Raw genomic sequence first — 22377 nt, forward strand, 5'->3', positions numbered from 1 at the left:
TACTACACTCAATTAGAAATCTATTACGTTTTTATGACTCACTTCATTAGTCATTTTAAGTTCAGGCATTTTACATCAAAGCACTAAAATACGGGACAATTATGCATCTCAACAGCTTTCTGGGACAATGGAACAAGTCAATGAAATAAAGGACAATCCCGAATATACCAGACGTCTGGTAACCCTATTAATGTGTTGTGGGTGTTCATGAGAAGTGTTTAAAAACAAGCGCAGTTCAAAGCAAATACCATGCATTGGAAGACAGAAGATTTGTGTTTCAGAAAGACCTGTAGGCAGTACCCTAGAGCCACTTAATCAGAATGACAGTCCAGGTCGGAGTGAGTCTACATTATAACGTTGTCATTACTGATCCAGAGGTAATGAAGAGGGAGTTAACACCACCTCAGGGCACAAATCAACTGTCTAACCTAATGCAGATTATACTTATGGATAGAATAGAGAAACTCCGCTCTATCTGGCACGCTGTTAAAATGCTTTTTGTACATTGAAAAAGACTCCATGGAGAGCTGGAACGAGTGATGCCTGGTGCTACAATTCAATGCTGCTAATGCTTCTGGGTAAATACAGGATGTCCCCTCACTGCACAGCACCTCCAGCACTTAAGCATATTTTTATGATTGAGAAATTAAAGGGGGGGCCTTTCTGTTTACTCTCTGGCCAAGTCAGAAATAGGAAAGTGTCTGCCAAAGAAAATGGGGAAAAAAAAACAACTTAAAACTTAGTCTCAACAACCAATATACTGTATTTCCTAAGGCCAATGGGTAATTCAGCGAATAATTAGAGGTTTGCAATACACTGAAAACCCCTAAAGCTCACAAGGGGTTAATTTCATCTAAGTAAAAGATTCCATGATTATTCAGAATAATAAGATTATGAACATCTACATGAACTCTTGATAGTTTTTTGCTTTCCACGGTAAGTAATCATGAACTATTCCAATGTGTTACGCTATTAATCTTCGTGAGATATACGGTTCCAAATGATTGAAAAATCAATATTTACTATTTATTATAGGCTGGCAGGCTGACCTTCAATATTAATATGGAACGCAAGTGTGCTGTGAACGGCTTAGTTTATACACTTTGTTGCACATTGTGTTAGCCTGCAAATTGTGCTTTATCACCTTGCAATGTTCGCAATTTATTTATTGCTGCGGATAACGAGTGAACTTTTTAAAGGCTTAGTGATGGATTAAAAAAAATGCTCTGCATAGTCTAAACCAGGGGCGGCCAACTCCAGTCCTCAAGGGCCACCAACAGGTCCAGTGTTAAGGATATCCCTGCTTCAGCACAGGTGGCTCCATCAGTGGCTCAGTCATTGTCTATGGTCTAATGGTACTTATTCTGCTTCTGTTTTACGTACAAAGGTAATAGCACTGTTTAGTAAATATGGCACCTAATCAATAGAATCCAGGAGGTGTTTCATTAAAAATAAATGGTTTGTGGGAATGAGATAACAATTACATATAATACTATCAGCTAGATCAGTCCTCAAGGGCCACAGGTCAGGTTTTAAGGATATCTCTGCTTCAGCACAGGTGGCTCAGTCAGTCGCTGAGCCACCAGTGCTGAAGCAGGGATATCCATAAAACCGGACCTGTTGGTGGCCCTACAGGACTGAGTTGACCACTCCTGGTCTAAACAGAAGTATACAGAATATAAATATATATTGATTTGAAACTGAAAATAATACTACATTGTCAGCACTGGTCTCGCCAGGTGATTAAAGGATCCAGATTAGAATTAACCTCCGAGGTGCCTGCAGTTTATTTAGTTTGCCATGAATTGCAGTAACGGTAAAGGAGTTCTATTAAAAACAGCTACGTACAAGCTGCAGGAAAAGAACTGTTACATGTTTTTTATACAAATACGAGTTGTTAGTTATCACACAGAAAATGTAAGCATACGCACAGTGGTCACCGATTCTAAGGTTTTTGTGCATGTGTGGTCTACTCCAGAGGTGCTCAACTCTGAGTCCTCAACCCCTCCCCCCCCTCCCCCGCCCACATACCCGCCAACAGGTCAGGGTTTCAGAATATCCCTGCTTCAGCACAGGTGGCTCAATCAGTCCCTGCTTTAGCACAGGTGGCTCAATCAGAGGCTCAGTCTTTGACTGAGCCTCTGATTGAGCCACCTGTGCTGACGCTGAAATATCCTAAAAACCTGTCCTGTTGCGGGGGGCTTGAGGACTGGAGTTGAGCCCCCCTGCTGTACTCTACGGCTTCACAGGAATGATTATGACAAACTAATAGCTTGTTTAGGTTTAAGAATAGCTCACCAGAGGATAGAGAATTCTGTGCATCCTTTATCCTGTATAAATAATACTGATTAGATCTTACTTTCAAACACAACGTGAGGAGCGGTCTCCTCCTAAAGCTTCAGACAACTTTTATCAAATGTGCCGAGAAATCTTATTTGTGGTAAAAACACATTTTCAAACAGAGGCACTAAATATGGCTCTTCTCACTGCAGTGGTTACATTTCCAAGGATGCTCCAGGGGAAATAAAATGATATGTAATTACTATGGGTCTATGATATCTTCCCTCCATCATGCACATCAATATATTAACTCCAGCAGTAGAATTGCAGTATTTGTGTGAGAAGCTCGGACACATGAGACGTTAGCACCGCGTCTGCTGTTATCAAAATGATGCTTTCAACTCCAACTATTTTCCTGAAGGAGCAATCCCTGTAAGGCGCGTCCATACTGCGCCCACAAGCGCGCGGCGCAAACAAAAGGCAGCACCTCAATGAGGCCGGCCATAGATCGTGCGCGCGACGAAGCGGGCCGGCGCGGCAGATTTTTTTGCGTGACAGAGGTTTTTTTTGTTTTTTTTTCGTTTCGCGCGAAGGCCGGGTCACGTGGGCGGGTCAGCCTTGTGATGTCGCGGCCGCGGCTCCACCACGCCTCCCCGTCGTGCACGTCATAGAAATCCACATAGGCCCCGGATCGCTCGAGCTATATCGTGCGCTTTATCATGCGAGCGCCTACTAGATATCCAAAGCCTAAGGAACAAAGTGAACTACTTCTAGTAACATGTTTACGGGGTCTCAATTGGGTGCCTTTTTCTACCTAAATCTGACCTAAAAGACTTGGGAGAGGTTTCAGTTCCTCTGGCTGCTCCCTTTTGTGTGATGTCACTGTGTGATGTCACTGTGTGATCAGCAAGTGCTTGTACAGCCCGAGTCCCCCTCCCCACCTTACTGTATTGGTTCTCTGGTAAGGACAGGGGTGGGATAAGAGGAAAGAAAACACTTGAGAGACAAAACACTTCCTCATTCAGGGGCCCCAGAAAAATGGAACCGGCCGACTAGATGGGATTGCAGATTTAAAAAGTATTTTTAGTTTCTGTCTTTAGAGTAACTATAGCTTCAACGAGTGCTTTTATTATTTATTATTTCCGCTGCTTTAACATTGGAAATATAAGTAGCGGAACAAGTATCATGTTCTCTGTATTGCCGGAGTCAGCAATTGATTACAAAGTAATGCAGGGCTAACCCTACCAGTACTTGTGTGATTAATAGAGGACTGTGGTGCAAGCCATTTTATTTCTCCAACGTAAAACAGTTCCCCTCACCTATATAAGTAATCCCCTGACCACAGTATCTTGCTGCAACCTTAATTTATCATGTGCTCCGTGTAACTTTCTTCTATTTCCCTATGCTGCCCAAAGTAGCAAAGGATTATTAGTAGCTAGCGATACCTCCTATTAAGTCATCATATGAATTATATATAGACATTGTAGCGTATCAGCCATCAGGACCATATTGGTCCCTTCTTCAGAAATAGGGGATTATTCATTAAACTGCAATTGTGCCGATCGGGACACCACTGCACAAAAACACTCAATGACAGCAATGGAAGTTTCATTGAGGAACTATCGCAGTTTAATGGACAACCTCCATAGTGTTGAAGGCACACGCACAACACAATGTATGCACAACAATTTTCTTGAACCAAGAGAACGTATTACAACCTACAAATACTGTGCCCTGTGCCATGAAATGATGGAAGGCTAACAACAATAAGCTCTTGAGGTCAGCGATCCTGTATGCCTAGGGAGAATAGGTAGCTTTGTGCTTACAACATTGGTATCTGAAGTATCCATAGAAAGACCAAACAGGGGCACTGTGACCCCAGCTGGACACCAGTGCAAACAATACTCCCATTTGGCACTGCTCTTTTCAATTGAGAAATAGATCTCTTTTTCCCCTCACCAAACTGGAGACAAATTTCCCCCCCTATTCCATCCCTTTCGCAGACGGAAGTGACCGATATGAAATGGGAAGAGCAGTCGTCATCCCTGTGCTGTTCTGCGCAGAATATATTAGCAATGCAACATCAACATTAAATGTCACTATTATCATTGGCGTACCTTATGCAAAGCTGCCCATACCAGGCAAGCAGCACTGCACTGAAGTATCAAAATAACACTGGTAAGACCTATATGTTACCATCATATGGTCCCCTTTTAACTACTGACTTTAAAGCAGCGTTTTCTACCACAGTGGACTGTTTCCATCTTCTACCCTGCTGCAAACATGTTGCACTGCATGTCACGAGCATTTCCATTTACTTCCAATCTCACTTAGAGAAGGATTTATTTGGCTACAACCCACAATCTCTCAGTAGCTCTTGTCATTAACGCTGACATTTAACCAACAATAATTAATAAGGTTGGGGTTAGAGAAAGGATGTGCTTTTTATACAAAGCATCAATGAGAGTTTACAGTCATTTTTCCCATTTGCAGAGATGGAAAGGAGTTAGACGTGAGTAGTTACACTCAGCGCTGCTCTATATTACAGCACGTTGGATTTTTAAGAGCAAGGACCTAAGCATCCATTATTTTGGCAGCACAAATTGGGCAATCTAGACCTATAGGTTAATACAAACAAGGTAAAAAGTACCACTAACTACACACCTGTGTGCAACTTATTCCCCAAGTTCCTTGAATTTAATGCAGATTGTTAACCAGGGAGTTTTGCACCAAATCATACTGTATTTTTTGTAAGGCTAATGAAAGTAAGACACAAAATGCATCAATTTGAGGTTTTGTTGAAACAGATGCTGGTTTTGCCCCAGGGAACACGGACATCCCCCCATCACTGGTGGTCCTTGTGGCTGCAGAACCCATAAAGTGTTTACCTTACAAATAGGAGACCACAAAACACACATTAATTACCAAGCAGAATCCCAGCAATTTCATGGCAATTGGATGCAAATGTGATGCCTATAAACAGGTTTGCTGTAAAATCAGACATAGGCATTGCAGCCACAAAACAATCATAACACACAGGCGACCTCATCTTCCAACCAAGAGCTGCTTACAGCCTCTGGCAGTGACCGGGTTACATAGCTACATAGTAGAAGATGTTGAAAAAAGACATATGTCCATCAAGTTCAACCTGTGCTCAATGTAGATGACAGATATTTATCCTGTACTAGTATTTACAGTATTTTGATCCAGAGGAAGGCAAACAGAAACCCCCAGTGAAGCATTATCCAATGATGTCTCATAAGGGGGAGAAATACATTGCTTCCTGACTCCAGAGAAACACTGAACACTGTGGGGCTTATGCAGAGAGGTACGTACCGGAAAGGCATAAATTCGCCACAGGATTGGCTTTTATTTTAGTCCTATGCAGGGTACTCCGGTAGCCCGGTGTGCATTAAATTGTTAATTTGGCGAGTTTCACTTGGCGTGAAACTCGCCATTCTGAGGCGCGCGTTATTTGGACACAATAAAGCCAACTTTTGTTGGCGGGCAAAATGTCACACAAACGCGCCATATAGTAGCTCCGATTGGCGCGTTCATGCGCTTCGGAGCTACTGGAATCGTGCGTGTTTTAACAATGGCGAACTCACGCTTCTCGCCACCCGTCTGGCGAATTTGACTTGTCCCGCCACGTTCTCGCCACTAACTCTTTTAATGCGGACATTTTTGCCGCAAACCTGCCGAATTTGTCCTTACCGTACCTCTCTGCATAAGCCCCTGTATGTACAGATGTATTTTTATTTCATAGCTTCACCTAGATCAGCCTGAGAATAGACACTGAAAGTTGGCTTCTTTTCTTGCACTATGATGATACATCTTAATTTGTGCTCAAGAAACAATGTGTGTCTTATGAGGTCCCCAAATCCAGACGATAGCACCAAAGCAGAGACACACAAATCTAATATAAGAACAGAAATCTTTAGGAGTCATCCCCATTGCCATGTTAAATTTAATAAGACATATCTGAGATATAATATACTCCATTTTACTACTGATTAATACATTAACAAAGTTGACTAACACAAACATGTTGCATTCAACCAATTCATGACACCACTAATTTGAGAATAGCACTTATACAAAATATGATGTAAACTGAATAATAGCCCATATGTTTTCAATACAGAAACACAGTGATGAGATTATCTTCTGCATTGCTGTTATGCTTGTCATATAACGTGAGAACTGTCTTGTTTTCATTTGCACAAAGGACTTTGTTTTTTTAATAAAATCTATCAAATGTATTTTCTGATAAATATAACTGTCATCCATAGCTGGATAAGGAGCACAAAGGGAGATCTCACAGGATTATCTAGCTTCTAGTTACCTAACAGACCTGCACCATCCCTAAAACAGATAAATGGGTGATAAATTCATCATTTTGACACCCACTTGCTGTCTACAGAGAAAAGGTGCACACACACTGATAATAACATGTATAGATACAGTAGGTAAGATATACAGACATGCAAATATGCAGGAGCTAGACAAAATCCAGAGAATTAGATTTCTGAAATGCATAATTGCAAAAGGGTTTACCATGCACACATAACACACGCAATGTACATGAATTAATTGCATGCCAGAATGCAATTACTTCCCGGTGTAAAGGATGTATTTACCTTTAATGAGGGAAGAAAAGTCCAATTAATCTGTGCACAGGGCACCATACAGGGGAATGAAACATCTTGAATGTGTCCAGGATTCTTGTACATCACATGAAAAAGCAAATGCCAGAAATCTGCAGCTTTCTCACACCGGCTGAAAGTAAGGAAAGTGTCATATCTCTTGCGTAGTACATATAAGAATCCATCAGACTACAGATCCCTGGAGAAGATAGAGGAACTCAGCATATAGAGCACAGCAACAGTGCATGTGAACTGATCCCCATCTGTTTTCAGTTTATTTTCCTTGCATGTAGTTTGGCAAAGTACAATCCACTTTATGCAATAGATGCTACATAATGCAGAGGGTCCAATATTGCAGAGGCTGTTTCACTAAGAGCTCCGCATCACAGCACAGACTCAGTCTAAGATTACACTGAAGCACTTTAGCTTAACTGAGCTGCGAGCTCCCAGACCAATCCTCAATACCAACAGCAAGACACACCTCCAGTGATGCCATCTGTCTCTTATTGAGCATCCAGGAAAATATGAAGTGGAATTTAAGTACACACAACAGCTGTGCCAGTGGAGTTTAAGCACACACATCACTTCTGTGTTTGTTCTTACCTTTAACTATTAAACAATGAATCCTTTCAGGCCAGCAAACGTACAGTGTTAATGTGTTAGGATACCCACATGAATGGCAGCATGTGTGATTAAAGAAAGCTCTCTTCATACAGGGCGGATCTGCTATGTGCAGTATAGAGAGAAATACTGTATCTATTGGGAAGGTACAGTAGGTTACCTTACTCTAATTGCTAAGGGACAGGTATGGGCAATGCAGGTCTATGTAGAGATACAAACCACTGTCTAGGAAATCTACTGCCTTGGAGATATTAGACCTGGAATAGCTGTACGTCTCCCTCATTACAATCTGCACCAGGTCACTATACTATACTGAGGTGTGTGTGTGTGTGTGTGTGTGTGTGTGTGTGTGTATAAACCCCTAACGTTAAAATCTGTGGGCTACATATCGATCTCAAATTATAAAACATGAACGTTGCAGCTGGAGTATGTGTATTATAATTTATAAAACATATTAGTTGCTTTGGCTTTCTACCTGGTTTGTGGGCCCGGCAGCTATTATTAATATTTAGGTATAAAATATGTGATAAGTTTGCTGGGTGTTAAGAATACTATTTATCAATGCTCTACACATGTACATTATCTTAGGAAACTGTTCTTGTTAAAAGGAAAATGCTTGTTTTTAGCGTGCCAGAGACAAGAGACAAGTATATGAGGCTGTTTGCATTAACTTTAAAGATTGATTTGTAATACCTACACATATTAATTAATGATTCCTCCCCATTTGATATCCATATTTAAGAGTTTACAACTTTCCCTAGCAAAGAGAAGACAGCTTCACAGAATAATGAACAAGAACCATAGATCACTACATGTCAACATTGCAGGAAGCTAAATAATAAAGACTAATAATCTGTAAAGTCTTATTCACCTTCTGCTTTGCTAAATTGTAAAGAATTACTTTGCAATATGTTGCAGGACCCTCTGGCAGCAGATGAATTAAGTGAATTTAGTTTCCACACTTCCATCCATCTAAAGTGCCAAAAATATTATTTCAAACCAACATATCAATGTACTTAAATTGTCTAATTACATGTAAGTAACTTAAAAATAAAATAAAAATAACTTGTTTATCTTTTGTAAAATTTTATTACATATTTTTTTTCCTCTTAAATTGGGACTCTGGATTGCAATTGAGCATAGACGGAATAGGGAGATAAAATATCCCTAAAATGACATCATCCTTCTTGATGTATATACCTTCTCAGTCAGGGGATGCAGGGCCGCCAGCAGGGGGGGTCTGCTGGGGTTGGTGTCCCCGGCCCGCTGGCTAGGGGGGGCCTGGCCGGCGTTGCACATTTCCCCCGATCTCTGACCAGGCCCTGCTGCCGGTTGCGGCTGGGTCCAGACTATCAGCTGCCTTTAAGCCTCTTCCTTTCTCTGCCCCACGCCGCCGCGCTTCTACTGCCGGCGCGTGACGGGGCTCTCTGACATCAGCACACGGCATGCCGGAAGCTGGGTCAAGGTGTGAAATGGGGGGGAGGGGGGGCAGCTCACAATACCGCCAACACGGGGGAAGCCCTGCTTAAAATGTTTGTACACGATTTCTGCTGGCGGCCCTGAGGGGATGAAATGGGTTAAGAGGAAATAGAATGTAGTGAAGATGTAGATAATGTTGGGGACATCATCTTGAGTGTATAGGTAACGTTTAGCCCTGTTATCTCCTATGTGATTCCACGCCTTTTTGAAGAGTCCCTGAAAACGACTTAGTAAGCCCTGGCTGGTCTTTATTTCAATTAACTGGCATACAGTACTTCTAGTAAAGCGTGTGCACTGTTGGCTGGAGCTCAACTTACCTCTTTATTTATAGTCTAGCTCAGATAATTTGTGATGGCTCAGCAATGCACAAGGTAATGAGGTTCTGTTGGCAAAGCCCAGACTTTCTCCTCCGAAAATGCAGTCGACAATCCTCAGGGCAGCAATAGAGCAGTTACGACCCTCAAGGAAACGCTCTGCTGCACGGTCCCATTGTCTTTTGTCCGTATCGTCATTAAAATTTTCGGAACTGGTCAAGCTTGGTGTGCCTAAAGTCAGTTACTATTCTGTCTCTATTTCTATGTGTGTCCTGTATGTATATACACACACGTTTATTTATATAGCTCTTACCATGTTTGCTGATTTGTACTACATTACAATAGGAGCCAAAAAATGTACAATACAAACAATGGGAATAATTGCAACAGGTAAAAGACAACATAAGGCTAAAGGAGACCAGGCTCCAAAGAGTTTACAATCTAAGTGTTATGTTGGGAGGCTTCAAGACACATTAGGAGTAAAGAGTGCATTATCAGAAGTTCAGACAGGAGGTCAAGTGCATGTGGAGTTCATAGCAGAGGCGTAAAACATTTAATGAGATGCTTATTTTGAGAGGTGGATTTTCCTCTGGGCTTTGAATGTGGAAAGTGAAGGAGCTTGATGAATATTGAGTGGAAGAGCGTTCCATAGGTAGGGAGAGATTAGTGAAAAAGGTTTAAGATGGTTGAGGGCTGTAGAGATAAAAGGTGCAAAGATTAGAGACTCTTGGATAAAGCGTAAGAGATCAGTAGGTGTGTAGCAAGAGATTAGAGTTGAGATATATATAGAGAGGTGCAGAGGAGTGTAGAGCCATTCAAATACTTAGGAGAATGTTTTAGTTAATATGGAAATTAACAGGAAGCCAGCAGAGAGAGTAAGGGAGTAATGGGACCTGATTTGGGAGGGGATACGAGAAGTTCTGCCCTAGCTATGTTAAGATTGAGGGGACAAGGTGCCATCCAGGCAGAGATCGCTAATAGGCAAGCTGTAATTTTGGACAGAACTGCATGTATAATATATAATATGTGTAGTATAATATATAATATGTGTAGTATAATATATAATATGTGTAGATAAATACAGTTGTGTATCATCAGCATAGAAATGGTAGGTGAATCCAAAGAAATCAATGTTGTCACCCAGCGAGAGGGTATATAGAGAAAGAGTAAAGGGCCTTAAACCGAGCCTTGAGGTACACCTACAGAGAATTCCATAGAGGTTGAGGAGGAGTTGGCATGAGACACTGAAGGAACCGTGAGAGAGGTAGGATAAAAACCAGGAGAGGACAGTGCTACAGATGCCAAGAGAGTGAAGAATGTGTAGGAGACAAGGGTGATCAACAGTATTGAAAACTGAGGAGAGGTCAAGAAGAACCAGAATGGAGCAGTTTCCTTTAGATTTGGCAATATGGAGGTCATTAGTTACTTTGGCGACTGTGGTTTCTGTAGAGAATGCCGTGCACATAGAGACACAGAAATTGGTTAAATATGTTAGTGTGGATGGTGACCATGGAGGGGAAAAGAGGTGAACGATCACCCCAACTGACGGGTGCTGCAGGGTAAAAACTCACAGTATTTGTATAGTATATAGCAATGCCAATAATCCAGATAATCATCAATTGGTGAAAGTTGAATCAAATAGATGCCAAATCCATAATAACCCCTAATATGGGGACCAGTCTAGGGGTGTAATGAACATAAGAGGGGGATGACCTGGGGGGGGGGGGGGGGTCTCTCGACCGGCACCGGACCCATTCAGATGAAAAACCGCATATAAATACAGTCCACCTGGGGAGGCTCCATCAGACAAAAAAGGCAATTCCACTTACTTAGTGTTGTAGTTGCGTCCGGACAGCGTGCTCAAAGCTGTGTTAGAAATCCAAGGGAAATCTCTCACTGAAGAGGGAGAGAACAGCGGGCACTGCAAGGCAAAGAAGCCGGAGGAGGCTGGACTGCGCTAATACAAAAACTTTATTTAGCCATTGGCAAACATGAATAAAAAGGGAAGGTCCCCCTGCAAATCCCAGGCCGTGGGAGTCCTCCTTCAACTGCCTGTTTGGTTCCTCAAAGCCTTCAAGCCCACACTATTCAAACTTGTGAAATTCGTCATTTTGTGCAACTGTCCAAAATTGAACTATTTATCATTTTATCATTTTGTATAACCACCCCCTTAATGGTTTGCTCAGGGGGTTAATAGTAGAACAGCATATGTCATACCCCACCCTGTGTTGCCATAGGAATACTGACATCACAGGGGAGTAAGGTTCTCTAAAGTTAGGTTCCTGGAGGATAACAGGAGAGGATCCTCGGGGAGTAGAGATAGGGATTATGTTCCTGAAGTAATTGGAGAGATCAGGCCCCTCTTGTTTGTTATTCTATAGATAAGGACAATGCCTTTTTAGTAAGTCTTCCCAATGAGATAGCCAATGGAAACACGCAAGTACCACATAGGGAGAGACAGAAACGCTACAGCGGCTATATGCCTTCTATGTACTCTTCTCAAACTATAGGGAAGTGGTAGTTCCCAATCAGGAATGGGGTATAATCATTTCCTGCATAGAACCGCACAGGATCCTAGTAAGGCCCCAAAGTAGACGGGGTCTAATGAACGTTACTCCGATGGGGGGCCAGATACAATACAAGTAACAGAGCTAAGTATACGCACTTCCCTCGGATTGTTGAGGGGGCACATAGGGAAGTACCGTGTTATGAGTAACAGAGAGTGATGTAAAGCAACGTATATCTATGTCAAGTGTGTGAAGTATCCCCGTGCCTGGGGACCTGAAGAAAGATTGGAGTTGTACTACAAAAGTTCCTGGCACCCATCATTTTCACCCTTGCTATCTCTGCCCGGGCACCTGAATCCAGCACCCTGAATTGAGGTAACGTATGTTGAGTAGCCAAATATTGCACAATGGTGTAAACGGCCTTGGAGACGGGCAGAGAGGGTTACACTTGCAAATAGCTTCCAAGTAAATGTCTCCACAGCCTGAAAATGTCGTTTGTCTGAAGAGGGAGAGGAAGGGAGGGAGAGGAAGAGAGGAAGGGAGGGAGGGAGGGAGAGAGTGAGTCCTTTGTAGCAACTGATATACCTTAGAAATATGCTAATAGAAATCATTTGAATATACGTTACATATTCAAATGAACTCATATCCTAAGTATCTCATGTATATTCAGAGGTATTGCTCCATGTGTTGTATGAGTGTTGATGAGAGTGTTGGAAGGTATGTGTATCAATAGGTACTCTACTCTTCAAAACGGCTTTCAAATTAGCATTGCACCACTTTTACATCAGGAAGGTTTTGATAAATTACCCTCTTAGAGACGCCAACGCTGATTCCAACACCATCAACTATTTTATTTTACATAAGCTTGCAAATTTCCCATCTGAATTATATTAAAACCACTGAATTCTGCTTCTAGTTGACAATTGTTATAGTCAATGAGTATCTTTCTTTTTTTTCAATTATAGCACCTACATAAACTAAAATTGTAACCCATATTTGAAGTAATCTAAATTAAATATGGATTTGGATGTTAAAAAAAAAAAAAACACACTTTGCTTTAGGGTGATATATTCTTTGACATTGCGACATGCTCTTGCTCCGCAGAAAAACTATATCATAACTTTGACAAATACTCCCTAATGTATTCTTTTATATCCAAGGAGGCAGAGAAATGCCCACAAAAATAGTTAATTGTAGATACTGCTGAAGCAGATGGTTACACCCCGGAGGCGAAATGTAATACATTGTTAAAGGTGAAAGGTTACACTTAGCGCACTGTATCCTGTTCATCTGCCGGTAAGAAATGAAATGAGATCCATTTAGATGTATTTAAATTATTAGTGAGGCTACATTTAGAACGAGATGCCGTTAGATCACCATATGACAAAGAGCAGCCTCTTTGGGCTTATGAATCATTTAAAACAGAAATGTATATTTTGGAGGCATGATTAATATGACCTGGAAACTCGCAATAATAGGAGTAACTGTGATGACATTTTCCTCTACAGATTTGGCATTATTCAACCAGAGTACTGCGGAAATTTAATTAAAAAAAACCTCTTATAACACAGTTGTATATAACTTCTGCTGGCACAAGTCATGCAATTAATACAGCATATAAGATACAAACTGTAATTCAAATATTTGGAAATCACTGCAAGATTGAGCGGAGAATCAGTGCGGGGGAGGTCAGCCACAAATTAGAGAACAAGTTACAATAACATGTCTGCAGCCGGACCCCTCCGCCCCCCGCTGCTTTGCAATGGTGTGTCGGCCCCTCTAACAGCAAAGGGGATAAAGGTGCCCTCTGTTTTAGGACAAAAATGACCCAGCGGCAGTGACATGGTTAAGGGGATAAATCTGGGTGAGTAATTACCTTTTGAATTTATAAATCAGACAACAATAATATTTGCAACAATGTTAAATCTGGTCAAGCTTGGGTCTCTTTAGCTATTGCACTGTCCCCGTGGGTTGAGCATGAACCTTCACAAGAGCAGCGCCCTCTTCTTATCTTTGGTCCAATGACATGGATGGGGGGAGACGAGGGACATACTTGCCATTTTTTTTTCCCAGTTTTGCTGAGTCTCTACGGAAGAGAAAGAAAAATCATAACTGCAAAAGAAACAGTGACATTGGTGCCTTAAGGATGATGAAAGAAGTTTAAGGTATTTTACAGAATGGTTTTATATTCTTGCATGACTCCCGCTTTATTGTATGCCTCAGTTGACATATTTGCTCATTAGGGGCCTGATGTAATATTATCCAAAGTCCCCATCGCAGTGCCTTTCAAGTCAATGGCAATTTCGAATGATCCTACTGCCAACAATTGTCCTTCGAACAATCGTGACTCGGGCCTTAATTCTGAAGCTATATGGAAAATAGGTTACTATTTCCTCCAGGTATTTAATAGAGAATGCATTTGTCGAAAGCCTAAGAATGTTCCATAAGGATGACTACCATAAACACCCATACAAAAATCAGTAGTGTTCAGCCATTTGGTACAAACTGTTGTGCAATATGTTCGATGCCAAGTCACCTCCTCCCCATATCGTGGTCGTAGCTGGATGTAAAACTACCTAAGCACCAAAGGAGTAGAAATAACAAATCTTTCGCTGACATTCACAATATGGGGTATGCAATTCACGGCTTGAGTTTAAAAAGTGACATTCGCCTACCTCCGTGTGTATGCAGTATTACTGGCCGCTAACCGCACGCTCCATTACAAATTGCAATGATTCACCCACAAATTCCGGAGCCTGAAATATGGGTTTTGCTGGAGAGGAGATCACGGGTGTTGTTTGAAGGTTGCTTTGCAGGGGATATATACAGTATAGCCGGGTGCGCAAACTCTTCTCCCTGTGCCCCCTGCCTGCTCTCACCCTTCTCGGCTCCGGCGGGGTCATGTGATGTCACGTTGCTATGGCAATGCGTCACCGGAAAATTAAGGTAATTAAAGTTCATTTAAATGCCTTCGGGGAAGTGCGAGGCCTCTGTAACTGCCGCGCACCCACCTGTTTGCGCACCCCTGCTGTATAGCACTTGGGATTCTAGTAAAATAGCTCTCCCTCCCTCCTGTCTCCCCCCTCACTCCCTCCCTCCCCCTAAAGGATCTCAGGATCATATTATCATTTGTTTATACAGAATTTAATGAACACAGAACACCCTATTCATCAATATGCATCATTTAATGAGGCACTTGGAGTTTTCGCTCTGTGCCTATTTTATTTGCAGTTTCATAGTTTAGGAATTGGTTCTCTAAATAAGTGTTAACATTACAGCAAAACGTGTTAATGCACCTTGATATGTGACCCACTTAGTAACCACGCAAACTCAAACAAAAAATCAGAACAGCCAATGCAAATCTCTGATAATTATCCAAATTGTCCTTTCCGGGGAAAATCATCTTTATAATATAATTTTAAGGGGCCTTTTTGTTTATTTTAGTTTAATTTGAAGCTGATCAGTGGTGGAGGAATCATATATTGTGCCGTAGTGTTTCAGGTCCTTAGTGTACTCAGAGGTGCCACCCTGGGCAGAAATGGTAGGAAGTCACTGGGGATACAATTATCTCTTTGCTTATATGTACAGTGGCCACTGATTAGATGATTATCTGAGGATCATCTTATTCTTGTTATACCGCTAGGCTACAAACCTCAAGATGTAGCTGTATGTATTGAATAGGGGCCTAAGACCTAATGTTACCAATATCTGCATGTACTGTATAACCATGCAATAAAGTTGGTCTTATGCATTGTTTCCCCTCCAAAGTACGCTACCCCACTATGCTACCCCACAACAATAACCAATATAAATATTGTCCCCACAAGGAGGAGTTCTATAATTGTTACTGAACTATTTACTAATGCTCTGTTCTGTTTTATATTACAGTATAGCAAGATAATTGCAATGTGTGTGGGGCACCATTTGGCAGCAAAGGGGTTACGCAAGCATGTAAAGGATATCTTACAACCAGCAATAATTCTAATATCCACTTTCTCTTTAGCCCAGGGGTCAATAAGAGGTTAATTAATAACCGTCATCCGTTTCTGATACACCAGCACGCCAGAGTAACAGGGTCTGACACTTCAATATTATCTTTTTAATCAACTGTTAAAAGTTCATCAACATCTCAGCAAGATCAGAATACTGTACCATTGTCCATTTCTGTTTGGAAATAGAATTTCCTCTATAAAGATGGGATCATAGGTCAATCCATGAGGTCAATCCATGAGGCCGTCACAGTTGACTAAGCCATAGGCTGCTAATTAGTATTGATCTCCGTGATTTACGTCCAATATAGCACAGCTTCTACTTCACTGCATTACACTTATTTGCACATAATCTGTCCGGTCACAAAGGAACTGTAGACAGATGCGATGTCCTCGAAACATTCTTTTGCTGGCAATGAAACAATCAACTGCTCAAAATTGATAGCACTGTTTTCTAAAGAAAAAAAGCAACCACGGTACTTCTACCTCTCGCAGAGATGTTTACAGTGGGAATGGATTCATCTGCAAGGTTTTGAATTCTGATTGAGGATCTTCTTTCCTATTATTATTATTATTTATTTATAACGTGCCAATATTCCGTAGAATGGAAATATATTTGGCCCGATTCGCCCGTCTTGATTTGATATTGTTAGCCGAAACGCTAAAAGATTGGAATAATAAATATCAGGTGAGCATTCGTTTCACAAGTCACAACACAAATAATGTAGCTGAACCAGCCAAGAGGTTAATTTGAAGATTATAATTCCATTGGGTGAAGCTGTTTTTGAACGTTTGAGACTCACTCCAAATGAATGAGGCTTAACATTTATAAATATACTATAATGGAATGAGTGCTCTTAGTCGATGAAGATGAACATTGATTGAACTCATGGACATATTCCATTTTTCAACCTCATCTACCATGTAACATAACTGCTATTATTAACCATCAGAACAGATGTGCCTTGTAAAAACAACAGTGATTGGCTTCTATTCCTGGTTCTTAGTTATTTTCTGTCAATTTCAATGTAAATGCAGTCACACATACTGGATTCCTTATCTGAAGGTTACAGAGCAAGTGAGAATATTCTTCAGTCTCAATGCTAATTCCACAAACACTCTTACATTCTGGGAATCTGCTTGTTTTAAACAAATAAACAACACATGCTTAAATATCAGCACTGTAGGAAAAATCGCCTGATGTCAACAGAAGACTCCACATTGGGTTACCTTTTCTCTCCCTAGTAATAAAACGAACCTCTTCTTATGACATTTGTTCTTTCTCGGTCTTCCACCAATAAAAGTGACTTCTGCAAGATAAGGACAGTAATGTTGCCTAATTAAAATCTAAGCACGTGGTGGGCAAGAAACAGCTTCAGAAAAGCAAGATATTATTAATCAAAGGAGAAAAACAAAACGAGATGTTTCGCACATCTCTACTCTAGACATCAATAAAGTAGAAAATGATTTAAATATACCTATTTTGCTAGTGTGATCTGCAAAATCTTTTAACTTAGAGTGGACCAGGAACACATTGGAACACTGTTCTGCACTTATTTGGGAAGTTCTGCAGCTGTCCAGCCAGAGCCACCATCAGGAGAATGGGTGTGGGTTCCATCCATACCCTACCCAATGGCAGCGGAAATCAGGCCCAACATAAATTATTGGCCACCTGGGTGGGCTGCCCTACAGGACCGGGTAAGGTACAGACTGTCACCGCATCCACACTTCACAGGTAAGGCCTGGGTGGGGAGGAGGGGGGCAGAGTGAGTGAGAGAGAGAGGAGAAATAGTAAGAGAGGAGGAGGGGTGGAAGAGAGGCGGAGTGTAAGAGAGTGGAGGGTGAGAGGGGACGAGAGCTGAAGAGGGAGAGAGTATAAGAGAGAGGGGGAGAGAGGAAGACTGGAATAGGTGAGTGAGAGAGGTGAGTGGAGAGAGCGTAAGAGAATAAGAGAGAGGGGGAGAGGAGGAGGGAGAGTGGAAGAGCGGAGGAGGAGGAAGAGAGGAAGGAGGAGAAAGAGGAGGAGAGGTGGAGAATAAGAGAGGGGAGAGGGTGAGAGAGGAGGAGAGGGGGAGACAGTAAGAGAGAGTCGGCGAGAGTAAGACAGAGGGGAAGAGTAAGAGAGAGGCAGCAAGAGTAAGACCACGATTATAGTGGTGGCGTGCATGCGCGCAATGCCAAAACAAATTAACCTTGTCCAATGAGCGCACACATCCAAGTGCACGATGTTTCAAAAGACATTTGAAATTGTTCTTGCCGCGTCACGTGAGCGGTTCAGCCAATGAGGGTGAACCACTCATGTGACGTAACGGCCATGCCTCCGCCACGCCTGCCTGTCGCCTCCCAATGCTGCCAGCCTGCAGTGCAGGTTTCGAGTGCGCGCACCTCGCGCATGACATCACGTGGTCACGCCGGCAATATAATCTTGGCCCAAGACAGAGGGGGAGAGTAAGACAGAAAGGGGAGATGGGAGAGGCGGGTGAATGACAGGGAGGAGAATGAGAGACAGGGGAAGAATGAGAGAGAAGGGGGACGAGTGTGTGAGAGGGGGAGAGTAAGAGATGGGGGGAGAATAAGAGAGAAAGGGGGGACATGCAGGGGGAAAGAAATGCATGTAGGGGGAAGCATGTTATGGAGAAACAGAGTGAAGAGGGGAGCATGTGGGGGAGACGCTGGTGAGAAAAGCATGTGGAATCAGGAAATATTCTGTTTATTGTGTTTAATTTATTGTACTATGAAATGAAAACAAGGGAATTAAAAAAACACCTGTTGTGGAGAAAAAAAATAGAATTTGTTTTGTAGGATTCTAGCACTGTTTTAACTCTTTTGCTGCCAGAGGGGTTAGCAATGTGTTACTTTTTAATGTGTTCATAGCCCCTCAGGCAACAAAGGGTAGAAGTATAGTAACAAACTTGGCAGGGAGGTTATTATTCTTGCAGCCATTGAGATTAACTCTAATACTGCTCATTTATGATCGATTTTATTTCAATTTTATTCCATTGCAAAAATGTTTTCCTGCCAGCCATAAGGGACAGCTGGCACATGGGAGGCGGGCTCAATCTAGCCTTTCCGGGAGAGAACTTTCTTTTCCAAATGATTAAGGAAAAACACCCCTTTCCTGGAAATGGTGGCAAAGCCACTGTCAGCAACCGCATAGGAAAACTGAAAGAGAAAGTCCAGCCTGAAAGTAGCTCACTGAAGAACTGCCAAAAAAAATGAAGGAGCTTCACATACAGATGTAGCAAGACTAAGGGGAATATTATAGAATCTCTGACTTGTGCCAATAAATGTGGATATAGCCCTTTCCAATGGGATTTGCATGTTTTTCTATTCTCTAAGCCCTTCTCATGTGTCCAAACCAAGCAGAAAAGGCATTTTTAGAAGCGGTTTCATTCTGGGTCTGCAAATCTGAGCGGAATAACCAAAAAGGCCATGGAAGAGGCGGAGAATCTCAAGTTGCGTATATATCCCCCCCACCCCCCTCAAACCTCCCTCCAAATAACATAGGTAGAGACTAGTGTTGGACTGGGTCCTCATTTATTAAAAAAAAACGGGTAACGGGTACCCGGCCAAAATCAATGGTTGTACACGGTCGGGTACCCGGTTACCCGGTTTGACACTTACCTGCAGGGTGGCGGCGACATCTAGGAGCAGCAGCAGCGGTCCTGTGGAGGTGGCAGCATCGGAGGTGTCTTCAGCCGACGGGGGAGCTGCAGGAATCCCTTCCACAGCACCGGAGCAGGTAAACAGTGTGTGTGTGAGTCGCCGGGGAACCACGTGACCGGAGCAGGAGACGGAGCATTCCTATTGGACAGACGGCTGTGCAAAGTATATTTTGATGTGCCACTCCCCATACCTCCTACAATGTTATCATAAGACCAATACTCACAAGTCTAAGGGCCCTTGTGATGAAGGGGGTACCGGTGTCAGACCCAACAGGATCAAAACACACAACCTCTGCTATTCAGGGCAGCAGCTCTAGCATAGAACTAAAGCTAGGGGGAGTCGGCTACAGGTGTGAGCAGTAGAGCTCAAACGTAAGCTGTGACAATAGCATTTCCCAGCAGATGGTTTAGCTCACACTGTTAGAGCAGCTGCCCTGAATAGTAGAGGTTGTAGGTTATAATCTGGTTGGGCCTGACACTAGTACTCCCTTCATTACAAGAGTCCTTAGACTTTGCAGTATTTGTCTTATGGAAATAAGGTGTGGGGTGTGACTCATTTAAATATACTTTGCATGTACCTCATGTGTGCTCCTTCATGGAGCACAAGTGCCTCTCCCACCACCACGCAAAATTCATATTTCAAGCCCTTGTAGGCAGCTAGCACGACCTTCAGGTCATTCCGCTTCCAAAGGAAGTACAATCCGAGCGGATTGGCTGTTTCACCGTGCGGTTTGTCACGTTTTATAGATGCGGTTTAAACGATTTGGAATACAGAATACGGATTTTTGGCTAGTTTCAATCTGCGACTCGTGACCATGTCAGACCGGGCGGTTTTAAAAGGACGAACTCGCTGCTACTACATAAGTGACTACGGGGGCCACTGCCACCCACTGCCATGGTAGTCGCAGCATCAGAGGATTAAACGCTGCGCAGGGTCCCATCTAGAAGCATGGACCCCCCGCAGCTCGATCGTGGCCGACACTGTCCCAGGTGCTGGGGACGTTTTCTTCTTTGATAGCAACGCCGGGGACAGCGAGTCTTCCTACATCTGTAAATGTAATCTTCTGGGACACTCGCGATGGTAACTCTGGCAGTGCTTTGTTGCACTGATAAGTACAAGTGACAATCACCAAGCCCTTTCACTGCCAGACAACATAATATTTGACAAAGGGGTTAAAACAAGAAGGGTAAAAACTTTGTACCAGATAATCAGGGGCCGACACAAAGAATCCTGGTTTTAAAGAGCACACACCAATGTTTATATACCATGACGGAGAGATGGGAAATCATGACTGAGAGAGTCTACATACCCTATTTAATATGCTGGGAAGCCACTTCCTGTGGCTGGAGGAGATATCAGCTGTATTCAAATAAAGCACATCAAATATTCTTTACAGCACTAGGAATCTGCTTCACTGCATATTGAGTAAGTTATGTAAAATACTTAAATGTGCCTGGTGGTATAAAACACCTAGTTACCACTGTCATTACTTCACTCTGGTCCTAACTGGGACAGCATCTTTAAAGCTGCAGTTCAAGCTCCTGTTTTTTGTTTTTTTTTGTTTTTTTTACTTCAATAGTTTCATGTGGGTAATCTCTGCTTACCTAAAGAACTGCATAGCTGCCGGTCAATTCGTTCTCCGTCTATTGATCGGCAAAGTTTGGCGACATCTTTATATCTGGGGAATGTAAATGGTTGCTATAGGAACAAACATGCTTGTTAAAATAGAATACAAGAAAATTGGTCTTTCAAAGTTATTTTTTTTAAACAGAAAATGCTAAAAGTATTTTTTCTTACTACAGAACTGATTTCTTAAAAAAAAACCACACATGCAGGATATTGGCTGAACTGCAGCTTTAATGTAGCGATAGCCAGTCTCGCGCTGTCCCAAGTGAATGATACTGCAAAAACTCGGGCTGCTGTGCGCTGGAGAACCCACGATCTCCTATAGTGTGAGCTCCCACAGGGGGGGCTCACATTGCAGAGAAAACAGGAAAAAAATGGAATAAGCGCACTGAGTAGCAGAAATATGAATTTATATGCAATAAAAATTCCCACAAGGTGGACTGACAATGACAAAATACAATAAACAATATTTAACTTACAAACTAGCTGATGGCACTGTGAGGGATGACCGGGAGATCCGGAGGTGAAATCGAAGCAGTAGATGACACCGGTCCAGACCCGGAATGCTCCGTTGATCGCGTCCTCCTCTCTTCAACCGGTCTGCCTCTCTCTTCTGAATGTGAAAGGTCTGATACAAGGTTTGGACGGGGGTTGTCCAGGTTCCAATACAGTCTTACTGTATATATATATTGTGTCCTCTTTCCAATGTTGCAGAATAGTAGCTGGGGCCCTGCTCCCACGAAGTATCCCAGCCTTAGCCCTGTTCATTCAACCAGCACATCGCATAAGATCCACCAGTGAGCACTTGTCCATGCCTCCTAACAGGATCTCCCGGTCATCCCTCACAGTGCCATCAGCTAGTTTGTAAGTTAAATATTGTGTATTGTATTTTGTCATTGTCAGTCCACCTTGTGGGACTTTTTATTGCATATAAATGTATATTTCTGCTACTCGGTGTACTTTCTCCACTTCTTTCGTGTGTATGTTTGAGTTAAAAATGAGACTACAAGCACTTCCGATTCAAGCACTTGGCGCCAGTTTCAACAATGTGAACGTTCTGTAGGAAGAGATGTGCTTGGTGCACACTCCCAAACATTGGGCATTCCAGAACTGCTAAGCTTTCACAAATTCCCCACACCAATCGCCACTATGGTATTCAATTCACCCTGTGAGCCACACCAAATTACCTTTGTACTCTCTTACCTTTCCGATCTCCTAGCAAGCACACAATGGAGAAAGCACCTTAAGT

General features: G+C 42.4%; 1 protein-coding gene across 1 annotated transcript in view; it reads right to left on the bottom strand.

Moving 5' to 3' along the window:
• THSD7B (thrombospondin type 1 domain containing 7B) overlaps nt 1-7346 on the bottom strand; it is a 395203-nt gene extending 387857 nt beyond the window's left edge. Inside the window, exon 1 of the mRNA XM_075609482.1 lies at nt 6921-7346. The gene's annotated coding sequence lies outside the window, so the exon portion shown is untranslated. The remainder of the gene's footprint in view (nt 1-6920) is intronic.
• Between the last annotated feature and the right edge of the window lie 15031 nt (nt 7347-22377).

This window comes from Ascaphus truei, chromosome 7 (genome assembly GCF_040206685.1).
Source record: "Ascaphus truei isolate aAscTru1 chromosome 7, aAscTru1.hap1, whole genome shotgun sequence".
Taxonomy (NCBI): Eukaryota; Metazoa; Chordata; class Amphibia; order Anura; family Ascaphidae; genus Ascaphus; species Ascaphus truei.